This window comes from Schistocerca americana, chromosome X (genome assembly GCF_021461395.2).
Source record: "Schistocerca americana isolate TAMUIC-IGC-003095 chromosome X, iqSchAmer2.1, whole genome shotgun sequence".
Taxonomy (NCBI): domain Eukaryota; kingdom Metazoa; phylum Arthropoda; class Insecta; order Orthoptera; family Acrididae; genus Schistocerca; species Schistocerca americana.
The window spans coordinates 470161015-470186395 of NC_060130.1; positions in this window are offsets into that span (position 1 = coordinate 470161015).

Consider the following 25381-nt stretch of genomic DNA (forward strand, 5'->3'; position numbering starts at 1 on the left):
TTTTGCTCAAGGGTAACAACCTCTTTGTTAATTCATCACTTCTCTGGTCGTAAAAGCCAGAGAAAAACGTGGACAGCGTACCAGAGACAGTCACCACACGCTGTGTCCCCTACCTACTCACGGAATGCGCTAGGTGGTCTTCAATAGCATACCGGTGCCCAATATTCATGTGCACGTGCGACGCATTCGCACAAGCTCAAAGTCTTATCCCTCGTGCTTCTCTATGTTTTACTGCTATACATGTTTTGATTTTTATGCTTTGCTTATATTCGGACACTTATACGATAATATGGTGTGACGCATTTTCCCCCTTAACTAATTGTGATACTGTGAAAGTTAAAAGGCACCTTGCTGCCGTACGATAAAGTTCACCTGTGCGAGATCCTCTGCAAAGCCGACGGCAGTCTGAAGCGGCAGTGCCATCTGGATTTTCTGAAATATACTATGTAGTGCCGTTCGGTCGCACTCGACAATTATCTTCTATGTCTTATTACTGTGCACCTCCTTAGTACACCACCAAATACACTTTGCACACACCACAACACTTTACGCTGACGAGTCATTTCGATTTACTAAGAGAAAATAACTGTTGCTATAATTCTACCACTAAGGATACAGAAAACTGAATTTCAGCCTCGTCAGGGTTAGAACACCACTACTAATGAGTTCCCATGCTACACCTGGTATCCATTTTGTTAAAATACCTATATCAGCCTCCTGCCTCTCTCCTAGTCGCTGTTAGGAAGTAACGCTATTTCCTAATTGTACAGCTAAGCTTGTAGCTGAGAGTGCTCGGATTTTTCCGTTAATTACCACTCCGAGTCAGCACTTCTCGCTGTCTGATCTATTTTGTTGAGCGAATGCTTTGGTCTTAAGACAAACGGTTTCAGGCAGCAGATTACCCTTGCTTCCACACAAACACCAATTCATGTGATTTGTAAGCATTCAGAACCGCACAATGCCTCATATTTTCCCTCTCTTTTCCACTTCTGGGTTGAAGTGAATTATCGTTACACATCTGAACATGGTTCATTCCATCAGCTGTTCTCCAAGTTAGGCCTTTGAGGCTGCCACATTTCACACAGCATACTTCACCAGAACTTTTAATGATATAGGCCTACAGGTAACTACCTACGGACATTTTTCCTGTTCCCAGTTATCTGAAAAAAGTTTGCGTTATAAGCTGATTAACTGAAACAGTGCAGGAACTTCGTCGCACTAATGTAAAGCGATGTGTATTATTGCAGACATCCGTGCTAGTATTGGACGGAACTGCTACTAAAGCTTCATGAACAAGTAATAACCATATCCACCAAGACACTTCAGTATCATCGCACTCTCATCAACTGCTGCCGATCCTTACCATGAGGTGCCGTATTATGCAGGTCACTTCTACAGGCAGGCTCTATGATGGATCAAAGTTTGTAATCTCTCTTTAGTCATGGTTTCTGTCAGTGAATTCGATGTAGGTACTCCAAGGTACGTAGCGGTATGTATATTAAAGGGATATGTGGCATTGCCATCACTTACGTGTTAAATTGTGTATAATGGCTTATGTTAGGGGAGTTTTCAAAGTCGAGTATAATGGGTCGCTAGCGCACTCTATAGCTCCTGGCTCGTGGCGCAGTGTGTTGCTTATCGGCACTTGGTATGTGCTATCTCAGCAGAATCGAGCTGCACGCCCACCCAGGCAGCCTGTGGCAGTGCGTCGTTTCAGCTCCTCAAGCAGCTGTTGCGAAGAATATTCACTGCTAGTAGGCGGTAATATTCAATTTTATTAGATGACGTCAACACCTGTATTGATTCGTGGTATCTGCAGGAGTCATACATGAAATTCCTGTCCCTGGTAATACAGCAAGATATCCCATGTACGCCTCCTGCGCGTTCCGCGAATCGATATAAGCGTCGTTGCTGCCAAATAAAATGGAATATTGTGACCTAGCGTACATGGAATTCCTGTTTATGCAATATAGAAAGATATTTCCACTAACCTACTACGCTGTCGTAGCAGGCGCGTCCCAGGTGGCGGTGGTAGATTGCGGGATCCTCACCGGCTTACCGACGGTCTTGAGTGAAATAAATTTGCTCTTACGGACCAAGCACACCCTCTGCTGCGGTTAACAACCACAGCTATAAATACGAGCTTGTTCCAACTAAGGTTAATTAGCGTTGAACGTCAAGTGTGGAAAGGTCTTTATGGAAGAAAATACCAGTGTCTGCCCAAAAAGACAGGTAAAGACTACATCAGATTTGGTGAGAAGCCAACTAGAAGACAGCAATGAATATGAGCCTTTGCGATCACCCACATGCACACTGACACACAAAGAGAATGTTGGCAAATAAATCATATAACAACACATAACATAAAATAACTGCTTAAAAGTGGAAGACTCAAGAAATTCACATATGAACAAAATAAACAAAAAAAATTAATAGTGGGGTTCCAAGAAATGTGAATCACGACACAGGACCCGTTCGAAACACAAGGATATAGAATTCGTAATGGGAAACCAGGACAGAGCGTTATGAAGCAATTTTTCCAATTTGGAACAGGATTTATGGTGAATGTAAAAATAATAGATTTAATAGCTGATTTTCAAGCAATATCACCAAGAATTGCTATTCCGACTTTTAAAACAATGAATAGAACCTACATAATTATAAACGCTCATGCGTCTACAAAAGAAAAAATTCTAACAAAAACAAAGGAAAAGGTAGATAAATTTTCGGACCTTCTCGAAAAAACTGTGAACATAATATATGAAAAGCTGTAAGAATTTTATTACAAGACTTCAATGCCCAATCAGAAAAAGAACGGCAGTATAAAGATATAATTGGATTATGGAGTCCACATATCTTTAGGAAAAAGAATGGTCAAAGACTTGTAGAAACCTGTAGAGATCACAACAGTATATACATATATATCAACGTAATTCAAGAGGAAGCTAAATAAACCTAAAACATGGTAGCATCAAGACTGGGGGAATGGAAAGTGGCAACTGGACCATGTCTGTATAGGCAAAAATTTTCTTAAGGAAATCTACAATGTAAAATACTGATGGGAGAAGACTCAGGCTCAGACCACAATGTACTTAAAATAAAATAAAATTCACTCCATTAAAGAAAAACAATAGAAAAACTAATAAAACACAAAGGAGGTATGCCCACACCAGCTAAATAAAACTGACAAATTATAACAAACCACACAAACCATTAACTTAACAGATGTTCCAGACCAACTAGTACCAAGTCTCAAGAAAAAAGCTGACAATCTAGCTTCTTTGAATCCACGAAGATAACATGTATGATGGGCACCATAATATGACAAATTCCTCAAACAAAGACACCAAGTATTGGTCAAAGTTTCGAACACACAAAACAGAGGAAAATGCCATCAACTTTAAAACCGAAGGGAAAAAATTCAAACAGAACATTAGGAGAATTAGGAGAGGGTTCCACAAAGACATAATGAACGCAATAGAAAATAATTACCACAAAAAATTCCAGAAAGTATTGCAAAATCTTTGGGACACAATTACAACTGTATAGAGACCCCTTGCTAGCACTGAAAGATGAAAATGGAAGAATAGCACACTTTAACAAACAATATGCTGAAATCATGACAAAGGCCTTTAATAAACTTTTTAATCCTGAAGAACCCAAAAACCTCTTACAACTCGACGAAAATACTCCAATAAAGCCGGAGCCTAATAAATTAGACGATCAACTTTCCAAGAAGTAGAAAAAGTGTTCAAAAGAACATAAAAATTATACCGAATGTGCAGGAGATAAGGTTTTTGTTGAAATGTGGAAATGTTCAAGCGAAACAGTGAAGACCTCCTTACACAAAGCTTTAACATAAGTTAGGATAATAGAACAATTCCCTAAATATTGGATCACAGCCATCATCCACCCACTACACAACAAGGGGGTAAGAGCAGTCCGAACAATTATAGAGGAAGTCTCTCCTAGACTGCGCATATAAGATTTTATCCAAAATCCTATACAAAAGACTCAAGGAACAACTAGAACAGGAGTCTGAGGAATAGCATTGTGATTTCAAACCATGGAGAAGCTTTGCAGAGCAGATCATTAATTAAAAATTTATTATAGCATAGCACAGGAAACGGACAAACTACTGGAAATAACATCTGTAGATTGTACGAAGGCATGTGACTTTCTCCACAGACCTCCAGTACTGAAATTTTTAAGGACTCTGGGACTTCACCCAGAAATAATTAAAGTGACAGGACTTACTCTAACCACCACCAAACAAAACTGAAGTTAGGGGAGAACTTTCTGCACCATTCTCCACAAAACAAGCTTAAGATAATATAACTATCACCATTAGTGTTCAACTGTGCACTGGAAAACATAATGAGAGAATGTTACAAGGATAACCAAAAGAACATAAAAATTGCAAGTGCTAAAAATTATATGTTTGAATTGCTTGGGATTTACTGATGATCTTGCTCTCCTAGCCAACAAGGTTCAATAAACCAGGCAATAAGTTAAATCGCTACAACAAATACCACAGAAAATTGGCTTCAGAATATCATTTGAAGAAAGAGAGATTATGCTAACTGACCCACCGCATGTAAACTAATTGCAATAGGAGAACAAGGAAGAAAGACTATTGATAAATTTATATATTTAGGTTAAATTGTAACATACAATGTAAATGAGAAACCATCATGGCAAAACAGCAAAACACTGAATAAAGCAATTTACATGACCAAAAACACATACAGCAGGAAAAGCCGATTCATAGATGCAAAATTAAATCATTATGAAACAGTGACACAACCATAAATAGCTTACCCAGCTGAAAACATCTTCAAGACAACAAATACAGCAGAAATGAGCATTGGAGAGTACCTTCAATTGAAACAATATAAAGGAAAGTAGAATCAGTATTATGCACAATCAGGAAGTAACGTATTTCGTTCTTTGCTCATCTGATGAGATCACCAGAAAACACGATTAGTAAGGCCATACAAGAAAAATTGTAAAATAGTAAGAGCAACATTAAATGGATCACAGAAATTAAGGAAGATATAAGAGAACTCCAGCAAATGACCTAACAAACAAAACAGAGAAAACCAGAATACTGTAAATATACAAACAGACTACAAACAAAGATCAATAAAATGACTACAGGAGGAGTGATGCCAGACAAGAGAACAAAGAAAATATCTGAAAGTATCACGAAGTATTTGGCAGACAGATGAGCAAAACCTTCACACAATAATAATTTACAATAGTCCTTGTATAACCACTGTACTACTGAATTGTCTTACTGAATGAATAGTGAACCGTATTGTAATACTGAGTAACAACAACTTGCATAAACGATTGTATAACAGAGTATATTCGTCCAATGAAACACATAAAAAATAAATAAATAGAAAGATATTCAATCAATATTTAGTAAATTCGAGGTAGGAAATCGATAGTCTCAGTGGCTTTGTATGCCAAATACATAAAAACACCTCTGTAAGTTGAGTTTTAGTATAGAATTAATCAATAAACAAACTTCAGCTTGGTCTGATAGCAAAACTGGGGATGGTAGTTGGGAATAAGTGTAGTTTGGATTGTAGCATGTATAAGATTTCATCATAAACATAATTTTATTTGCATCGCTGTTAACAGTCAGCTACATCACGCATGTTTCGGATATTTGATTGTCTTCCTCATAGCATGTTAATGATGAAGATGAAAATAGTAGCAAGGCTCTTGCTCATACATGAACATCCATTAAGCACCTGTGCCATGATGACAGATAATACAATCCAAGCTAATTGGAGAGGTGCACAGTCAGGTGCCTTAGCTGAGTGGACAAAATAATATTGAACTGACAGCTAAATTGACCACAGTATTAATTCTTGGAAATTAAACAATGAAATCAGATTACTTGTGGAACTCAACAAAATCTTTTTAAAGGACCACTGTAATTGGACGTTGTTATGAAAATGCCTTACAGGAAAGTCTCGAAAGAGTACTAAACATTCCACGAAATGAGCCTTGAATAGTTTGTTCAGTATATAACAGTTTTACAAGGTATTAATTTGATGCCCAAATGTCGATCACTACTCTAAATGTATGATCAGTTCGTCATTAAACCTTAGCATTTTATTGTTTTGTTTCCAGTATTTTTGAAGAAAGACATTGCGATGTAACTGTAATGGGATCGAAATTGTTGTCTTTTCTATAGGGTGATAGCATTACGAATGGGCGACGGTTTGAGATAAAGACTGTGTCCAAGCTTGCCTTCGTTGTAGTCACTGACATGCGAGCTTAGGGCGTGGTTGAACAAAGATGCCCGCCGTCAATTGTGCCGGGAGTAGATTAGTTCTGCATGACGTTTACACTCTTCATGATGGCCACCATGGCATGAGGATGGGGAGAACCTGCGTAATGCAAATTCACGCTTGATGTGACGTATCTGTACGGCTTAGCTCAATGAAGTTTATTTGTGTTCTCAACTTATAACTCTGTTGCTGTGTCCTAATGGGATAACATTACGGCTTACTGTAGGTAATCCATGGGTGCATAGCCCAAAAGCATGTTTCTCATAATATTCCTTTTGGTACTGTACTACACCTCTCAGCACTGGCAACGATAAACATATCCTGGTTGACTCTTCAGTTCAAAAACGGTTTCCTATAATTGCAAAGACACGGATTTCTGAGTGTGGAAAATTTGGTCAATGCTAATTCGTTGCAAATCAACTCGTTAAAGGAGAGTAAAATGGTTGCAATTATGTCACCTACTTCAGCATCGGTTTCCTAAATTATTTGAAGAAATGCAATTCCCTTATGTAGTATTAGATGTTTCAGTGACTGACCTTCAATTGATGGTAAGTCCTCCTAACTAAAGTTGTCATTTAGATGTGGCTGTCTGCTTATTCAATAAATGACGCATGACAATTCATCAATGTAATCTTATTTTCTCGATGTTCTAGTGTGTCCAATGGGTCATTGCTTAGCCATGCAGTCGACTGAATGAGAACGAATAATGTGGTATAAGGCGAAGCTTGCTATATGTCAGCTGGAAACAATGTGAAAGCTCAGCACCTATTTCCCTAGATGAGTTTTATTCAACCAGCTCATTATAATGAATTCACTGAGTGTCACTGTGAATTGTGTGGAATGAGAAAATTGGTAGAGTTCCTACAGAATGTAATTCATATCCTTCATGTGTACATAGACTCTTAAGTGAGACATGTATAGAATGTAAGTGCTCTTGTGAAATTAATTACTGGTAAGCATATTATAGGTTCTCCATAATATTTCAGCAACTAACCTGTTTTCATTATAGTCATTAACTTGTCTGTTACAAAATGGTATTGTGGTCAGTTGAAAGTCATTTAGACCAAACAGCTAAAATGCAGTGGAACTTGTAAAAACAGATCTTTCTTAGGATAGAGCTTTCCTATTTACAATCTAGGTCATTCATAGCTTAACAGTTGCTGTCTTTTTGACTCAATAGCCAATGTTCCCATATGTCCATAGCACCTTCAGAGTTTTTCCACAGCTACACCAACTGTCACAGTAGTAACAGATTATACCGCTCAGTAGATCATCTCTTTAGTCTTTTGTAATTTAAAACAACACAGTTCATTTTCCACTTCTCTAGTTACAAATCCTTAATGCTACAACATATCCTGCAGCATAGTACACTTACAAGAGATAAAGTGGTGCTAGAATTTTCTTCTATGATTTTGAGGGGCAGGACGCATCTCTATTGCAATTATGTCTGTCCAAAATATTTTTATGTACAGAATTGAAATAGCAATGAGGACTGGAAGTCCAGCTTTCCTCATACCTGTACATAAATTATTCCTTACATTTTTATACTCTACTACAAATCGAACAATGTACTTTTTTCTCTTTGTAGAACATACATAGTCCCTAGACCTTAGGGCATGTGGGTACCTATTTCTGAGTTCGCAGTGAGGACATGTGGAGTGTCACTTGTCCTCTACTTTTTTTTTGTAGTACCACCTTTGCTAGGAGCTGAGATAGTTGGTACACCTGGCAGTGGCACAGCTCAGCCATGGTATGGCTTAAGTAGGTCAAAATGCACTGTCACAGTATGAGCAGAATACTCAATCTCCATGTTTACATGGGATGTCACTTGTAAAGCAGGGCAAGGGCCCTGATAATGAAAAGTGAAATTTTTAGTTCTCCCTTTTCTTAAACTGGATTTTAGAGCAACTCAAAATCACTGTGTTTCTACTGTGGAAGTGTAGGCCCTTTGTTACTGTGCTGCAACTGTCTTTCAGTAGTTTTGGCACTATTCACCTTAACCTGTTTCCAAATTGACTTATATGGCAGACCAATCTATTTACTTCACTTATGTTTACTCCAGGTGGGAGTTTAGTGGATTCGGATACGGAGTCTCATAGCACACATACTCAGTTGATTCATGCATACGGATGTTATACATCGAAGTGACACATGTGACAGATTTATCCCATTCTGAATAACCTTCTCCCATGTAATGAGACAGCATTCGAACGACTGTCTTATGGATGCGTTTGAGGTGGCATTAGCCAGTAGATATAAAAGCTACAATCCCTTCTTCGGTAATGCTACAAGTAATTTCTGCTGAGTTCATCTGTCTAGAGGTCTAATCCACAGGTCTTTCCTCACCATTCTATTCATGTGAAAGAATTTCGCTCACAGCGTAATCAGATAAATCTGTGGAAAGAATAAATGATATTTCAAAACCTGGGTAGATTAACGAAAGTTTTCCTCATAGCTGTGTCACACTGCTCTGTCTATTCAACTTCAACACCCTTCTATAACAACTTCTAGTAGATACATTTAGCTGGTTCTAGGACACTAAGTCCATTTAAAATTTTTTCTGTATTTTATATGTAAAACAACTGATTTAAGAAAAATTGTATATTTAATTAACTAAACCGATTCTACAATGTTAACTAAATACCAATTTTTTACAATAATACTATTAATTATAATAACTAAGTGATTTATCTAAAACACAACATAATTAGTAGCACAATAACATGTACTAGTTAAAAAAGTAAGTTATTTTTTAAAATTTTAAACTGTGAACATAAGTAAATAAATTAAAATGTGTTAGTTAATAAAAATACATTATTTTAAAAAGTCAGATTGTGAAAGTAAGTAAATAATTAACATGTATTAGTTAACAGAAGTACATTATTTTTTAAAAAATCACATTGTGAATGTAAGTAAATAACTGAAATGTATTAGAAAATAAAAGTAAATTATTTTAAACATTTTACATTGTGAACTCTATATCACAAAACCCATTATTACTATTTTTAAGTTTTTTCATTCCTTTATATTTTAATTTCATTTGTCCTTTTTTAATTATACCAAAATCTAAATCATCAATTTAGAAAATCTATTTGGTAAAATAAATTTGAAATCATTGTTAAGTTCCAGACAAAGATGTTCTGCAAATGTAGTATTTAAATATATACAGTTTGTAATATTATATAAAACGTTTCTCTTTAGATGATTTACTTTTCTAATTCCTTTAAAGATACTTTAATTACTTAGCTTCTTGATTGAAGTAGATTCCACTTACGTAGAAAAAATTTGTATTAGTTTTACAAAAATAAATGTATAGTCAGTATTAAACATATTTCTAAAAAGTGGTATTTCTGAACTTATAGCTAAATGATTAATTGAAAATTATTCTTTTTTTAAATTTTTATAAATATAATAAAAATTATTTCTTATAAATGGAGAACAAGCAAGAAACACAAGCTAAAGAAAAAGATGCTTATGAAATAATTGAGCTATGTGAATAAGATATTGAATGTCCTATTTGTTTAACTGATGAAGATAATAATCAGTTTGTTAAAACAAACTGCAATCACAGTTTTCATGAAGAATGTATTGACAAATTGTTAAAGGAAACAGGAAACTATCCACTTTGTAGAACTATTAATAAAAATAAAAAACCAACATCAGTTGACATATTGACAACAGTTGATTCCTTACCTGTAACTATAATTAGATTGTTTAATCAATTTTTTTGATTTTTTACCAGTAACAACTTAGAAACCAGTATCATGAATCCTTATGATGGTTCTGACGATTCTCATAATCCTTATTTTTAAAATAATTTATATGAATAACTTAGAATTAATTTTTAAAAAATTATAAATACTATAAAATATTATAAAAATTTACTTTTTCACAAAGTAATAATTTTTTTATATATAAATGGAGCAAGTTAAACAAGAATCGTCTGTGAAAACATTTTGTAAATATTTTAATACAGAGAAATCAACTGATAATTTCACTTTACAAAAATATTTAAAATATGGTTATAGAACTATATGAGGACATGTATAAATAAAAATCATGTACAAAATTACAATAAAAGTCTAATTACTTGTGTATGTGGAAACATGTTACTAAATATTATTTCAAAGAAATTTACGATGAAATCCAAGTGAAGAACATTTAAAATTATTATTAACAATGGATAATGAAGAAAAATCTACATCTACCATGAATAATGAAGAAGCTTTAAGTTAAGAAACAACCACATCTACAAAGAAATGTAAAAGTTGTCAAAAGATTAAAGATATAATTGTTTTTATAGAAATCCTTCACATAAGAATAAACATAAAAGTAAATGTAAGAATAAGAAAGCAAAAGCAGAGGAAGCATCTGTAATGTTCTGATTAATTATCTATTAAATAATAATAATTCTTTCTGATTAATTAAAAAATCATTAAAACTGATTCTTTAAAAACTAACTGACTGTTTTTTTACAATCATATTGACAATCTAAGATCACAGATCAGATCTAAGATCAGTTCCTCTTATTCCTTTGTTGTTGTTTCCTGTTTTTCCAGTATTCCCTCATTTTCTCCCCGTGAAGTCTCTTCCTTTCTTCTGTCCATGTTGTTCCCAATTTCTTTTATTACTTCTGCTTTGACATCCTTCCAAATTTAGTACTTTGTTTTTAAAACGGTTTCTTTCTGCTACTTCTTTGATGTTGTTTCTTTCAAGATCGTTTCTTACTTCTGTAATCCATGCTATTGTCGATTTCTTCATCCAGAAATATAGGAATATTTGTTTTGTTAGTCTATTTCCATCCATTTGGTAGAGATTTCCAAAAATCGATAATCTTCATTTGGCCATTACTTGAAATATTTTCTCTATATTTTTGTAGATCTCCTCAGTACTTCTTATCTTCCAACCATCTGCAGTTTTCATTGCACCCATTATTTTTCTAATAATCCTTCTTTCCAGTAACTCTAGTTTGTTTTTCTTATAGTTCATCGTTAGGCATTCAGATCCATATAAACATTCTGGTTGTACCACTGTGGAGTAGTGTTTTAGTTTTGTTTTTCTGGATATACATTTCTTGTTGAAAATATTTTTGGTCAAACCATATGCTGCTTCCATTTAGTTAATTCTAACATCTATTGCAGATTTTTCTACTCCACTCTGTTATATAGTTTTTCCAAGATATTTATAATTATTTACTCACTCTATTTAACCTATTTGTGTTTCTATGTATTTTGGTGAATTTTTTATATTTGTCATGAATTTTGTTTTTTCAGCTGAATTCTTGAGACCATTTCTGTTTGCTAATTTTTCCAGAATGTTTATTTGAGTAACTGCTTCTGTCAGGTTTTCTGAAAGTATTGCGAAATCATCTGCAAAAGACAAGTAGTTTACTTTAATTCCATTTGTTTTCCTTCCCAGAGTTATTGGTTCAATTTTGTAATTTTTAGATCCAAATTCCAAATCCTTACTATTTTTTCTAGAACACAGTTAAACAGTAAAGGTGCTAAAAACCGTCACCTTGTCTAACACCAGTTTTTATTTCAAAAGGCTGAGATATTTCTCCCTTAAATTTGACTTTAGATACTGTACCTGTTAGTGCTTCACAAATTATGTTTGCTAGTTTTAACATCAAATTCTGTAATGACCTTATCTATCGTTTCTCTGTCTATACAGTCAAATGCTTTCTTGACAACTATAAATTCTATGGCGAATTATCGACTTTGAGTTAAAAATTTGTTCTGCACAGGATCTACCCTTTCGAAAACCACCCTGATATTCCCCTAGTTATTTGTCTAAAGTATCTACCAATCTTCTGAGGAGAATTTTTGATAATAATTTGTATGCCACTGGCAGAAGTGACACCGCTCTGAAATTACAGATATTTTGTTTGTCTCAGTTTATATGTAGCACGTGGATTAATGCTGTTTTCCAATCTTTTCAGTTTTCCAAATGTTCTCAAAAAGCAACAGTAGATCCTTTATAATTTTTGGTTCTGACCACTTCAATAATTCTGCTGTAATGGAGTCTTCACCACTTGCTTTATTGTTTTTGACTGTTTTGATGGCTTCATGAATTTCTAGCTCTGTTGGCGGGAAATTTTCCCTTAGATTTTGTGGTGCCACTGGAAATTCAAATTTAACTGTTGGACCGGGACTGTTTAACAACTTTTCAAAAATATTTGCTACAATATCACAATTTTCTTTATTATTTAATCCTATTTTGCCATTTCCATCTTTGAAACATTTACTTGGTGCCTGATATGCTTTAAGTATGGGATTTAAAGGTATGATAAAAATTCCTAGAATAATTTTTGGTGAAATTTTCTTCTATTTCAATAAGCTGACAATTTTCAAAGTTCCTGTTGATTTTCTATATTTTTTTGTAATATTAGCTGTAGTGGTGTTGTATCTGATCAATTTCTTGGTCACCTATTCTGGTTTAGATGGGAGAAATTTAATTTGAATCTTAGAGAGATAATGATCTGAATCGAATTCCCCATTATGACTGTTTTAACGTTCGCCTATGTTTGGTTTGGATATCTCCAGGTTATTATATATTTTTGTGAATATTGATAGTTTATAAACATATAAAATATATAATAGTTCTAAATTTTGTACATTGTGTAAATGGTACTATACAAGAAATAATAAAGAAGTCTTCTACATGATCATCCAACTGGAAAATATATTGCTACATTATGCAATACTTGTAATTTAAAACTACAACCACCAGTTTTTCTATCTATTTTTTTATATAATATATCTGGTTATGATTCTCAAGTCATTGTAAAAGAACTTTGTTATGATAATAAAGAAATGGAATTAATACCAAACAATGAAAGTAAATACTTTAGGTATGGTAAACAAAAAATTTAAAAATGGTATTTGTTGATAAATTTAAATTTATGGAGTCTTCACATGACAAACCTTCAACAAATTTCAAGAAAAATTAATTAAAAAATATTTAAAAGTATTTTTCACCAGAAGTTTTTAATTTAGTAATGAGAAAAGGTGTTTATTCATAACATTATTTGGATTCTTGGAAAAAAATTATAAGAAACAAAATTCCGAAAAAAGAAAAATTTTACAGTAAATTAAATGATTGTAACATAACTGATCAACATTATAAAGGTGCAAAATTAGTTTGGGAAAAATTCGATGTAAATGATCTCTGATGAATTTCATGATTTATATCTTAAAACTGATGTACTACTGTTAAGTGATGTACTTGAAAATTTTAGAAACCACGTACAGATACATATAATCTAAATCCTTCTCTGTATTTTAAAGCTACAGGTTTGTTAAAAATTGCTGAACAAAAACATCAATTATTATTTGATTTTGATATGCTTTTAAAGGTTGAAAAAGGAATAAGATGAGGTATTTCAGAATGTTGTAAAATATATTAAAAGCAAATGTATCTAGATAGAAATATTTTATATTGTTATGCTATGAACCAATGTTTACCATATGGTGAATTTCAATAGGATGATCCAAATAATTTTAATTGTACTAAAATATACGAAAGTTCATACAATTGTGAAAATGGTAACATCTTTGAAGTAGATTTAGAATATCCAAAAGTAAAACATGATTTATATAAAGATTTACCATTAGCTCCTGAATCAAATTATTTTCCAGGTACAAATGAAAATAAATTAATAACTACTTTAGATAAAAAACATAATTATGTAATACATTACAGATATCTTAATCAATATTTATCTTTAAGAATGAAACTTACAAAAATACATAAAACTTAAAAATTTAAACAATCTAATTAGTTAAAGAAGTATATAGATTTAAACAACAAAAGCTACAAACAATATTGATAAAGATTTCTACAAATCCATGAATTATACTGTATTTGGTAAAACAATGGAAAATATAAGAAATAGACAAGATATAAAAGCAGTTTCAAATAGTAAAATATGTGATAAACTTGTAGCTAAACTAAACTTTAAATCTAGAACTATATTTAATGAAAATCGTGGTGCTATTGATATGAATAAAACTAAAATAACATTTGACCAACCTGTTTTGTTGGATTAAGTATACTAATTTATCTAAAGAATGAATGTATGATTTTCACTATAGGTTTATGATTCCAAAATATGGAGAAAATTTTAAATTATATTATCAAGATACATATAGTTATATTTATAATATTAAAACCGAAAATTATTAAGAAAGTATTAACTCAGTGATCGAATATTTTGATACAAGTAATTAACCAACAGTTAATATATATAATATTCCACAAATAAATGTAAAACATATTGGTAAAATTAAGGATGAATATAATGGATAATTAATTGAAGCAATTTGTGGCTTAGGAGCAAAAATGTATACTTATACAGTTGGTGAAAAATAGAGAAAAAAACTAAACGAATTAAGAAAGGTGTTGTGAAAAACAGAATAAGTTGAGAAGATTATGAACATTGTTTGTTTGACAATAAAGAGCAAAAAATAAAGTTTAATTAAATTAAAAGTGAGAAATACAATTAAAGTAAATAAAAGAGCACTAAGTCTTCATGATAATAAAAGATATGTATTGGAAAATAAAATAGATACACTACCATACAGTCATTATAAGTTATTAAAAACGTAATAAATTTATTTCTATATTTTATTTTATAATATTTTTATTATAAAATTATTTTTATGCAAAATTAATAAATTTTTATATATAAAATTTATTTATATAAGTGGAAACTTTTTACAAAGACAAAATAAAATTTCACAAAGACCCACTAAATCACGAAAATTACTCTATACAAAAACTACAAAGATTGAATAAATTAAAGAATGAAATAATTCCATTAAAAGATGACAATTTCAAAATGAAAGATGAAATAGTAAATTGAAAGATGATAAATTTGAAAGATAAAATAAATGAAGTACAACAGTTTCGCATTCAAAATTTTATGGAAATAGTTGAAACTTATTTAAAAAAGTGATTGATTATTAAACTAAATAGTAAACTAAATTCTTTAAAAACTAATTGTTTAAAAACTAATTGTAGTTAAACAAAATAATAAATCAATCCTTTATAAAATTATTATATCCTTATTTATCCAACTGTTATGTGAACTCTCAAAACCTAACCATTTAACATAAACTTGATTATCTTTCTTTTTTAAAACTTTTTCAATGAAAGATACATTTGGTTATTTTGTTTTCTGTAGTTCTTGTCCACAAGAAGATCCTTTCATATCGTTTAATTTATATGTAATTGGATTAGAATAAATAACATCTTTAATTACAAATATTTCCCTTTGATCAATTAGCTGTATACCATTTTTCAAAAAAAATTTAAGTATACTAATTCTAACTTTATCACTTTTTTTAAAATATAGGTTCTTCATTAGATAGAATGTTACTAATTTTTAAATTTTTCATTAACTTCTGTTGGTTTCATTTTTATTGTAGAATGTTTTGTTTTATTGTATCCATCAATCAGTTTTTTAAATTGAACCATTTACAGTTTCCTGGTTAAGGAAATTTTTTTCCACAATCTTTTTCTTAGGTGTTCTATTAAATCGTTCAACAACAGATGCTTTTTAACTCTGAAAAAGTTGAATAATGATTAATGTTAGATTTTTCAATTCTTCTTCAAATTCTTTGTTATAAAATTCTTTACTGTTATCTGTTTGTAAATTATTTGGCTCAGTAACTTTAAACTTTTTTGATAAGATGTCAACTACATTTTTCGCTTTTTTTCTTTAATAGGAAGAGCAAATGCGTATTTCAAAAAAACATTAAATAATATTAATAATCATTTATAACCAATATTTATCTTTGAAATTCCTTTTAAATTTCCAGTACCTATTTCAACGATATCAGCTTGCCACAAATCATATATTAATAGAAACAACATTTCTTGTTTTAAAATTTTTTTCTGATTGGTTAATGTAGTTCATAGATTATTTCTTAATAAATATGATTATTTAAACTTTGACCAATTATAAAATTGTTTTAACAAATTTACTTTTGTTTAGATTTACAAACTGTACAAATACATTTATTCTTATGAAGAACAGTTACTGTTGATGACTGTGCAGCTTTTCCCTGGAATAAATGATGACTAAGTGACAACCTTAGCTGCCGACAGGTGTTGTTGTTATACCTCGATGTGGACAGCTGTAAATGTGTGCCCCGACTGGGACTTGAACCCAGGATCTCCTGCTTTCATATTGCTCCTGAATTTAATAATATATTAGCGTAACTTGATAAATATACATAGTCAAACTTATCATTTAAGCCTTCTATAGCAATTTGTTTTTCAGTTAAAAGTGTCATTAATCCAACTGTACCTTCATACGCTTTTTCACCAATTTTCAACTTATTTCCATGAAATTCTACAGGTAAATTACCAACATTTAAACATACCAACCGGTTTGAAACCAAGTATTTATCTTAACTATGTTATATACATTTTAACATTCTTTCACTAACACTTATTGTTTTTTTTGTTTCGTTTATATTTTTACTTTTATTTTCTTTTATATTTTTCCTTTTATTTTCTTCTTCATATTTAATAAATACATCTTTTATTTTTGATTCTCATAATGTATAATCATATTTACCAGTAATATCATCAGACCAATCTTAATTTTTTAATAGGTGGTAAATCTTCAAAATCTTCTACACTATGATTATACGCACTCACTTGTTTTTCAACGTCCCTATTTTCTTCTATTCCCTTTAAAACTTTATGTACTAAACCTTCAGTACCTTGTATTTTTTCAATAACATCAATATGAAGTTGATCTTTCATTTTATATTTTTGATATTCTGTTCTCAAATGCTTTTTCCAAAATTTAAATTTTCTTTCGGTTCTTCAGCAACCAACAAATTCATGATAAGTATGACTTAAATTTGTATCATCTAGTCTAAATATATTTCAAAACTTGAAATTGTCTCTAAGTTTTTCGGTGTTTTTCAATAAGGTTGTGCTAAATAAAAGCAATTTATATTTTGGTGTCTTCATCTAGTAAAATATTCGTTTACAATATCTTGATTTTTTGGAATAAAATCATGAAATACAACAACTGAATTATCTTCACATTTATCTAATGGAATAATTTCTTCATTATTTTCCGAAAAATTAACAAGGTTTTCATTACTTTATGTTCAATTTTTAACATTGTTTTATAAATTCTAGATACTTTGGTGATTATAAGCTTTTTGAATAAACATAGAAATGTTTAATTTTGTTTGAAGTTAACCATCCTGGAGCTAAAATATAATCATCAAACATTAATGTCGTTTTTTCACAACCACTTGGTCGAATTATCCCACATCTTATAGAATTTGTTAAGAGTCTACCATGTTTGTTTTTTTAAATTATTTTCTGGAATTTAGGTTTCCAATCTGATTTGTTCATTTATTCATAGTTTTTAATTTGTTTATATTTTCAATTATTAATAATTTTTATATTTATTAATAAATTTTGAGTAGTAAATGAGTAGATTATTTCAACTTTGTGATAAATCTTCTATACGGAGAAAAAGACTAACTGTTCCAATATGTGATAATTATACTAATGTTTCATTAGTTGGTTTTTATTCAAATTTTTTAACACCAAATATATTAACAAAAAATAATAAACTCTATTGTGATGGAAAAACAATAGAAATTCCTGTAGTACAACATAGTTTTAAAAATTAAAAAAACCGAAATGTTATTGGAAGTGATGTAAAATTGTATATGGATATAGCATATAGTATTAGAACTTTACTTGGTTTCAATAATCAGGTTGTTTTAGGTAATGAAGAAGCTATAGCTTAAGATGTTCCTAAAATAATTCCTTTTGAATTAATAAATATAAATTTTAATCTTGCTGGTGGAATATATGTAAAACATAATTATCATTTTATATAGAATCTAATATTATTGCTTCATTTAAACATGATGCAGAATTTGGTGGAGCAATAATTTATTAAATTATCCTGTAAATGTTCCCATTTTTAATACAATTGAAGATTTAGAGGTTACTATAACTGATGAAAATGATGATGTAATTGACTTTAATATTGCTACCGTATAGGTTATTTCAAAAATATCTTTATAAATTTTATCCTTAATAGATCATGAATAAAATTAAAAGTTATCAGGTTTGTTGATTTCCTGGTTGTCTACATGCAATTAATGTACAATTATATATGAATTTTAGTATTATTGGAAATAATGGTATAGATTATCCAACTTATGATGGAAAATCAAATAAAAAATAAATTTATATTCATGCAATTATTTATGAAATAATATATTGTTGACAATTGAACATCCTTTTATTTCATCATAAATTTTGCTATATTTAACTTCATCTGTTACTGACAAAATAAGATTAGAAGGACATGTTCTTTATACAGGAAAAATAAATAGTAAATTATTTTTGATTCGTGAGTTTTTTAAAGATTATGTAGAAATTATGTTTGAAGGAAAGTTAACTGTAGTTTTTACGCATAGTTTATCTTCTGGAGATCCAATTTTACATTGGTTTGATAAAAATTATGCTGGTGATGAAATAAAAGATTCTCTTCCCAAAGAAGGTAAGATTAAAGTAGAAGCTACAGAAGTTCGTGTAACAGTGGCTAAATATGAAGCAAATAATGAACTTGAACATTGTGAAAATATTTTAAAAATCATAAAATTCCTATTTTTTATGAACTTCAAACAGAAAAATTTGCTGGATTATTTGGAAAAAAATTTCAACTAGATATTACCAATTACTATAATATTACAGAACCTGATATGACATATTTTGTGTTTGTTGTATTTCAAACAAATCAAAAAGATAATCAATTACTTGATTTATCATTATTTTATCATGTTAAACTATCGAATATTTTTTTAAAAAATAGTAAAAATGTTTTTACTCAAGAAATGTGAAATATTAATCCACCAAAAAGTTTTCTAAAAGTATTGATGCAGATCTAGATTTTGAAAGAATTATTTTACTTAAGTTAGATATTGATATTAATCTATTTAGTTTTGTAACTAATTTTCCAATTTATGTAATCAATATGACATGTAGAAAAAATGTTGTATTTACACAAAAAACAAATATGAAACATTGTGTAAATTTGAATGATAAAATACCAAATGATGCCCTTGCTTATACATTATATATGGTAAAAATAATTTTACATATGTCGCACAACATAAATTAATTAGTGAAAATTTTTAATTATTAACAATTGCTTTTATATAAAAGTACGAAAAATTTTATACATAAAATACAGAATTTATTTTAACATTGTCTTAGTGTCCTAGAACCGGTAAAATGTATCTACTACTTCGCGAACAGACTGGCTATCATACACAACGAGATCTTGATTCTTAACAGTTTACAAATGTACAAAAAGGGCAAACACATAGTTGGAACCTTGGTCACTTAATATAGCATCATGGCTTCTAAACGGGAGAACCAAGTGACTTACAAGGGCACAACTGACAGTTCCAGCAGTCATATCTGCGAGTGGTACCAGAATTAAGTACTGACAAAAGTAATCAAGAATAGACAAGATGTACTCATTATTTTTAACACTTTTTGGACTGGGGCCGACAATGTCTAGCACGACGATTTGAAATGGATTTGTAACTTATGAGATTGTCTCTAATGGGATTTTGTTCCTTGGAGGAGTCAGTCATTGAGAACAAGGTGAATAATCTTCAATATATTTCCGTGCATCTATTTGTCTGCCTTTCCACCAAAAGTGAGCGGCTATCATAGCTTTTGTGTCACGTCACCCATTATGGCAGGCCTTCAAACTGTCCTGAAATTGGGACATAACAAGTGCTGTAATGCTTTACATATTACCACTCTGCGACCCAAGGCAGTCTTACGATATAGAATACGGTTGTCAGTGACAGACTCTGGGTGAGATATGTACTGCCGCACATAGTCGCCATGTGGTTAAGGCGCCGAGTCGCGGATTGCATGGCCCCTCCCACCAGGGTTCAAGTAATCCCTTGGACATGAATATGTGTGTTGTCCTTAGCATAAGTTAGTTCAAGTAGTGTGTAAGTATAGGGACCGATGACCTCAGAATTTTGGTCCCTTAGGAATTCAAACACAGCTGAAAATGGTTCAAATGGCTTTAAGCACTATGGGGTGTAGCATCTGAGGTCATCAGTCCCCTAGACTGAGAACTAATTAAACCTAACTAACCTAAGGACATTGCACACAGCCATGCCCAAGGCAAGATTCGAAACTGTGACAGTAGCAGCAGCGAGGATCTGGACAGAGGTGCCTAGAACGGCTCGGCCACAGCGGCCGGCCACACAGCTGAACATTTTTGAGATATGTACTGATGACATACTACATCTCTCTCTCTCTCTCTTCTACTTCCTGTAATTCCACTATTGAAACATCATCTGTGTGAAGAATTCTGACTTGTCTGCTTAACCAGTCTGCATTTTGATGGAGACGGCCAGGCTTGTGACGTACTGTGTAATCACACTCTGCTAGCTTCAATGCTCATCGAGTTAAGCGACTAATGGCGTCCTTTAAACTTAACGTCTGTACAAGGGCGGTGTGCTCATTGACCACAGTGAACTTGCGTCCATATAAATAGCATTTAGAATTTCAAATATAAAAGCTACAAGCTCTTCCTTGGTAGTGCTACGAGTAATCTCAGCTGAATTCATCTGTCTAGAGGCGTAATCTACAGGTCTTTCCTCACTATTTTATTCATGCCAAAAATTTTCGTTCACAGCGTAATCAGATGCATCCGTGGAAAGAATAAATGATATTTCAAAACCTGGGTAGGTTAACGAAAGTTTTCCTCATAGCTGTGTCACTCTCCTCTGTCAATTCAAATTCAACGCCCTCTTATAACAACTTCAAAAAAAATTGACTATCATACACTATGAGATCAAAAGTATCCGAACACCCCCAAAAATATACATTTTTCATATTAGGTGTATTGTGTTGCCACCTACCGCCAGGTACTTCATATCAGTGACCTCAGTAGTCTTTAGACATTGTGATGATGCAATATGATAGTGAAGTGGAAACGTGAAGAGACACGTACAGCAAAAAAGCGTTCAGGTCGACCTCGTCTGTTGACTGACAGAGGGCGCCGACCATCGAAGATGGTCGTAATGTATAATAGGTAGACATATATCCAGACCATCATACAGGAATTCCAAACTGCATCAGGATAAACTACAAGTACTATGAGACTTATTAGGAAGATGAGAAAACTTGTATTTCATGGTCGAGCGGCTGCTCATAAGCCACACATCACGCCAGTAAATGCGTAACGATGCCTCGCTTGGTGTGAGGAGCGTAAACATTGGACGAATGAACAGTGCTATAGCGTTGCGTGGAGTGACGAATCACGGTACACAGTGTGGCGCTCTAATGATAGGGTGTGGGTGTGGCGAATGCCCGGTGAACGTCATATGCCAGCGTGTGTAGTGCCAACGGTAAAATTCGGTGGCTTATGGTGTGGTCGTGTTTCACATGGAGGGGGCTTGCACCCCTTGTAGTTTTGAATGGCACTGTCACAGTAGAGCCCTACAATGATATTTTAAGCACCTCCTTGCTTCCCACTGTTGAAAAGTAATTCGGGGATGCCAGCTGCATCTTTCAACACGATCGAGCACCTATCCATAATGCACGGCCTGTGGCGGAGTGGTTACACGACAATAACGTCCCTGTAATGGACTGACCTGCTCGAAGTCCTGACCTGAATCCTAAAGAACACCTTTGAGATGTTTTGGAACTCTGATTTCGTGCCAGGACTCACTGGCCGACATCGATACCTCTCCTCAGTGCTGCACTCCGTGAAGAATGGGCTGCCATTCCCGAAGAAGCCTTCCAGCACGTGATTCAACGTATGCCAGTGAGAATGGAAGCTATCATCAAGTCTAGGGGTGGCCCAACACCGTACCAGATCCCAGTATTATCGATGCAGGACGCCACGAACTTGTAAGTCATTTTCAGTCAGGTGTCCGGATACTTTTGATCACGTAATGTATTGTAATCTTCAATAGAACGGCGATAATAAACGCGTCAAAAAAAGTTTTGCATCTCCCCGTTTCCCAGGAGCGCTGAGGATAGACGTTGACTGTGGATATTGTATTACAGACACAGCCCCTTTGACTGTTCAGAGATGTCACTAAACCCGCCCAAAGATATAAATAACATCAGCAGCGCCTATTAGACGGAGGGAGTCCGACAGCCGCTCACTTCCAGGCATTCCACGAGGATGGAGGTACAGGACTCGCGTTGTCTGTAGTTCAGCCATGCCTAGACGGTCAGTAGTACCGCATCCACATTGTTATTTTTCTGCCAGGAAGGGCTCTCAACAAGGGAAGTGTCCAGGCGTCTCGGAATGAACAAAAGCGATGTTGTTCGGACATTGAGGAGTTTCAGAGACAGGAACTGTAGATGATATGCTTTGCTAAGGCCGTCCAAGGGCTACTACTGCAGTGGAAGATCGCTACCTACGGATTATGGCTCGGAGGAACCCTGACAGCAACGCCACTATGTTGAATAATGCTTTTCGTACAGTCACAGGACGTCATGTTACGACTCAAACTGTGCGCAATAGGCTGCATAATGCGCATCTTTATTCCCGACGTCCATGATGAGGTCCATCTTTGCAACCACGACACCATGCATCGCGGTACAGATGGGCCCAGCAACATGCCGAATGGACCGCTCAGGATTGGCACCATGCTCTCTTCACCGCTGAGTATCGCGTATGCCTTTAAGCAGACAATCGATGGAGACGTGTCTGGATGCAACCCGGCCCGGCTGAATGCCTCAGAAACACAGTCCAGCGTGTGCAGCAATATGGAGGTTCCCTGGTGTTTTCGGGTGGCATTATGTGGGTCCGACGTACGCCGCTGGTGGTCATGAAAGGCGCCGTAACAGCTGTCCGATACGTGAATGCCATCCTCCTACCGATAGTGGAGCCACATCGGTAGAATACTGGCGAGACATTCGTTTTCATGGACGACAATTCGCACCCCCATCGTGCACATCTTGTGAATGACTTCCTTCAGGATAACGACATCACTCAACTAGATTGGCCAGCATTTTCTCCAGTCATGAACCCTATTGAACATGCCTTGGAATAGATTGAAAATGTCTGTTTATGGACGACTTGAGCAACCAACCACTCTGAGGGATTTATTCCGAGTTGCCGTTGAGGAGTGGGACAATCGGGACCGATAGGGCCTTGAATAACTTGTGGTTGTGGATAGTATGCCACGACGAATACAGGAATGCGTCAATGCAAGAGGACGTGCTGCTGGGTTTTACAGGTACAAGTGTATACAGCAGTCTGGACCACCACCTCTGAAGGTCTGGCTGTATGGTGGTACAACAATGCAATGGGTCATTTTCATGAGCAATAAAAAGGGCGGAAATGATGTTTATGTTGTTCTCTATTCCAATATTCTGTACAAGTTCCGGAACTCTAGGAACAGAGATGATGCTAAACTTTTTTTGATGTATGTAATTTGCTAGTCCAGAAATGATTGAAACTAATTGAAACACTTTAACGTTTGTGGGCATCAGAAAATTATCTATATATTCTGTTAACCTAGGGTTTGGTGTAAATGCATCTGCATTAATAGTATGTCCCAGCTGCGGGACCTATGATTAAGCAAATGAAAACTTCTCTAACTTCGAACTTAGATGTGCATTTTGAAACCTACATGAGACACTCCTCAATGTCTCTGCGTGTTCCTCAATTGTTATTAAAATTAATTATTTCATCCACGTACAGGAGACACATAGTAGACTTCAAACCTGTCGTTAATAAGCCAGTGAATCTTTCAGAAGTGGCTGGCACAATCCTTAGACCAAGAGGCATATGGAGAAACCCCTATAATCCAGTAGGAACGACAAAAGCGTTTTTTAGTCGACCTTGTGGTGTACTAGGGTTTTGGTGATACCAAAACCTCATGTCAAGAGTGGTAAAATACTTACAATTCCCTAAATGGTCCAATGCTTCGCCGATACGGGGCAGAGGGTAAGCATCGTGGGTAGCGACTTTGTTTACTCCTCTAATATCGACACACAGACAATAGGATTTCTCTCCATTTAATTAATTTTCCGGGACCACGAGTACAGGTGACGATTATACACTGCAGCCAGCTGTCGTTGAAGAGTTTCTTCAACAACAAATTGAAAATGAAATGGTAATCTATACGGTTTCCGAGCGGTCGGTCTAGCGTCTGCCATGGGATTTTCGTGCTGTACGGGGTCAGTTGCTGACAAATACTGCCGGTCCTCGACTATCCAAGCATATTCCTGCAGAACTGGGTATCACAAATTCTGATCTGACTGAAGCAAATGTGCCAACTTCTCTAGCAGTTGATTCTTTAACAGAGGCACAATTGCATGAACCTTTCTCACTGACAAATTCTTTCTATTACCTTTCTTCACACTAAACTTCTTTTTCTGTAGCCTCTTTCCACCTGCCAGTGGTGGATACATATTGGGGGCGAGCGGAGTAACCCCCCCCCCCCCCCCGCTCCAGCCCCCCCCCCCTTGCGGGGCCGACTGCATTGTCACCCGCGCCCCCCACCAGTCAGCCCACCAGTCGTTTGTTTCTTTCATCATTCGACACGACTGAATCGAGTTATCGAGTAGTTGTACTTTAAAATACAATTCAACATACTTTTGCCCTGGAAAATACTGACACATGACGGTGATGATGTGCCACATATATCAAATGTACTATATTGACATATATTGACTGTACTACCGTTCTTTGAAGAAGAATCACTCTTTGTGATTAAAAAGAGACTAATGGGAGAGATTCTTCAATAAAAGCAAACGAGCATAAACGCCCTTAATGATCGTGATTCTGTTATGCAAGCGATGTCTGTTTGTCCTAGATCTGACTATCCTAGTTTGCAAACGCTGTGCAAAATATTTGCTTGTCTACCTGCATCTACTGCTACAGTAGAAAGAAGTTTTTCAACATTGCGGCGTACAAAGGCATGGCTGAGGTCAACAATGAAGGAAAATCGACTTAATGGCTTAGCTCTGTTGAATACTCACCCTGACATTGATTGTCCTATTACGATGCAATT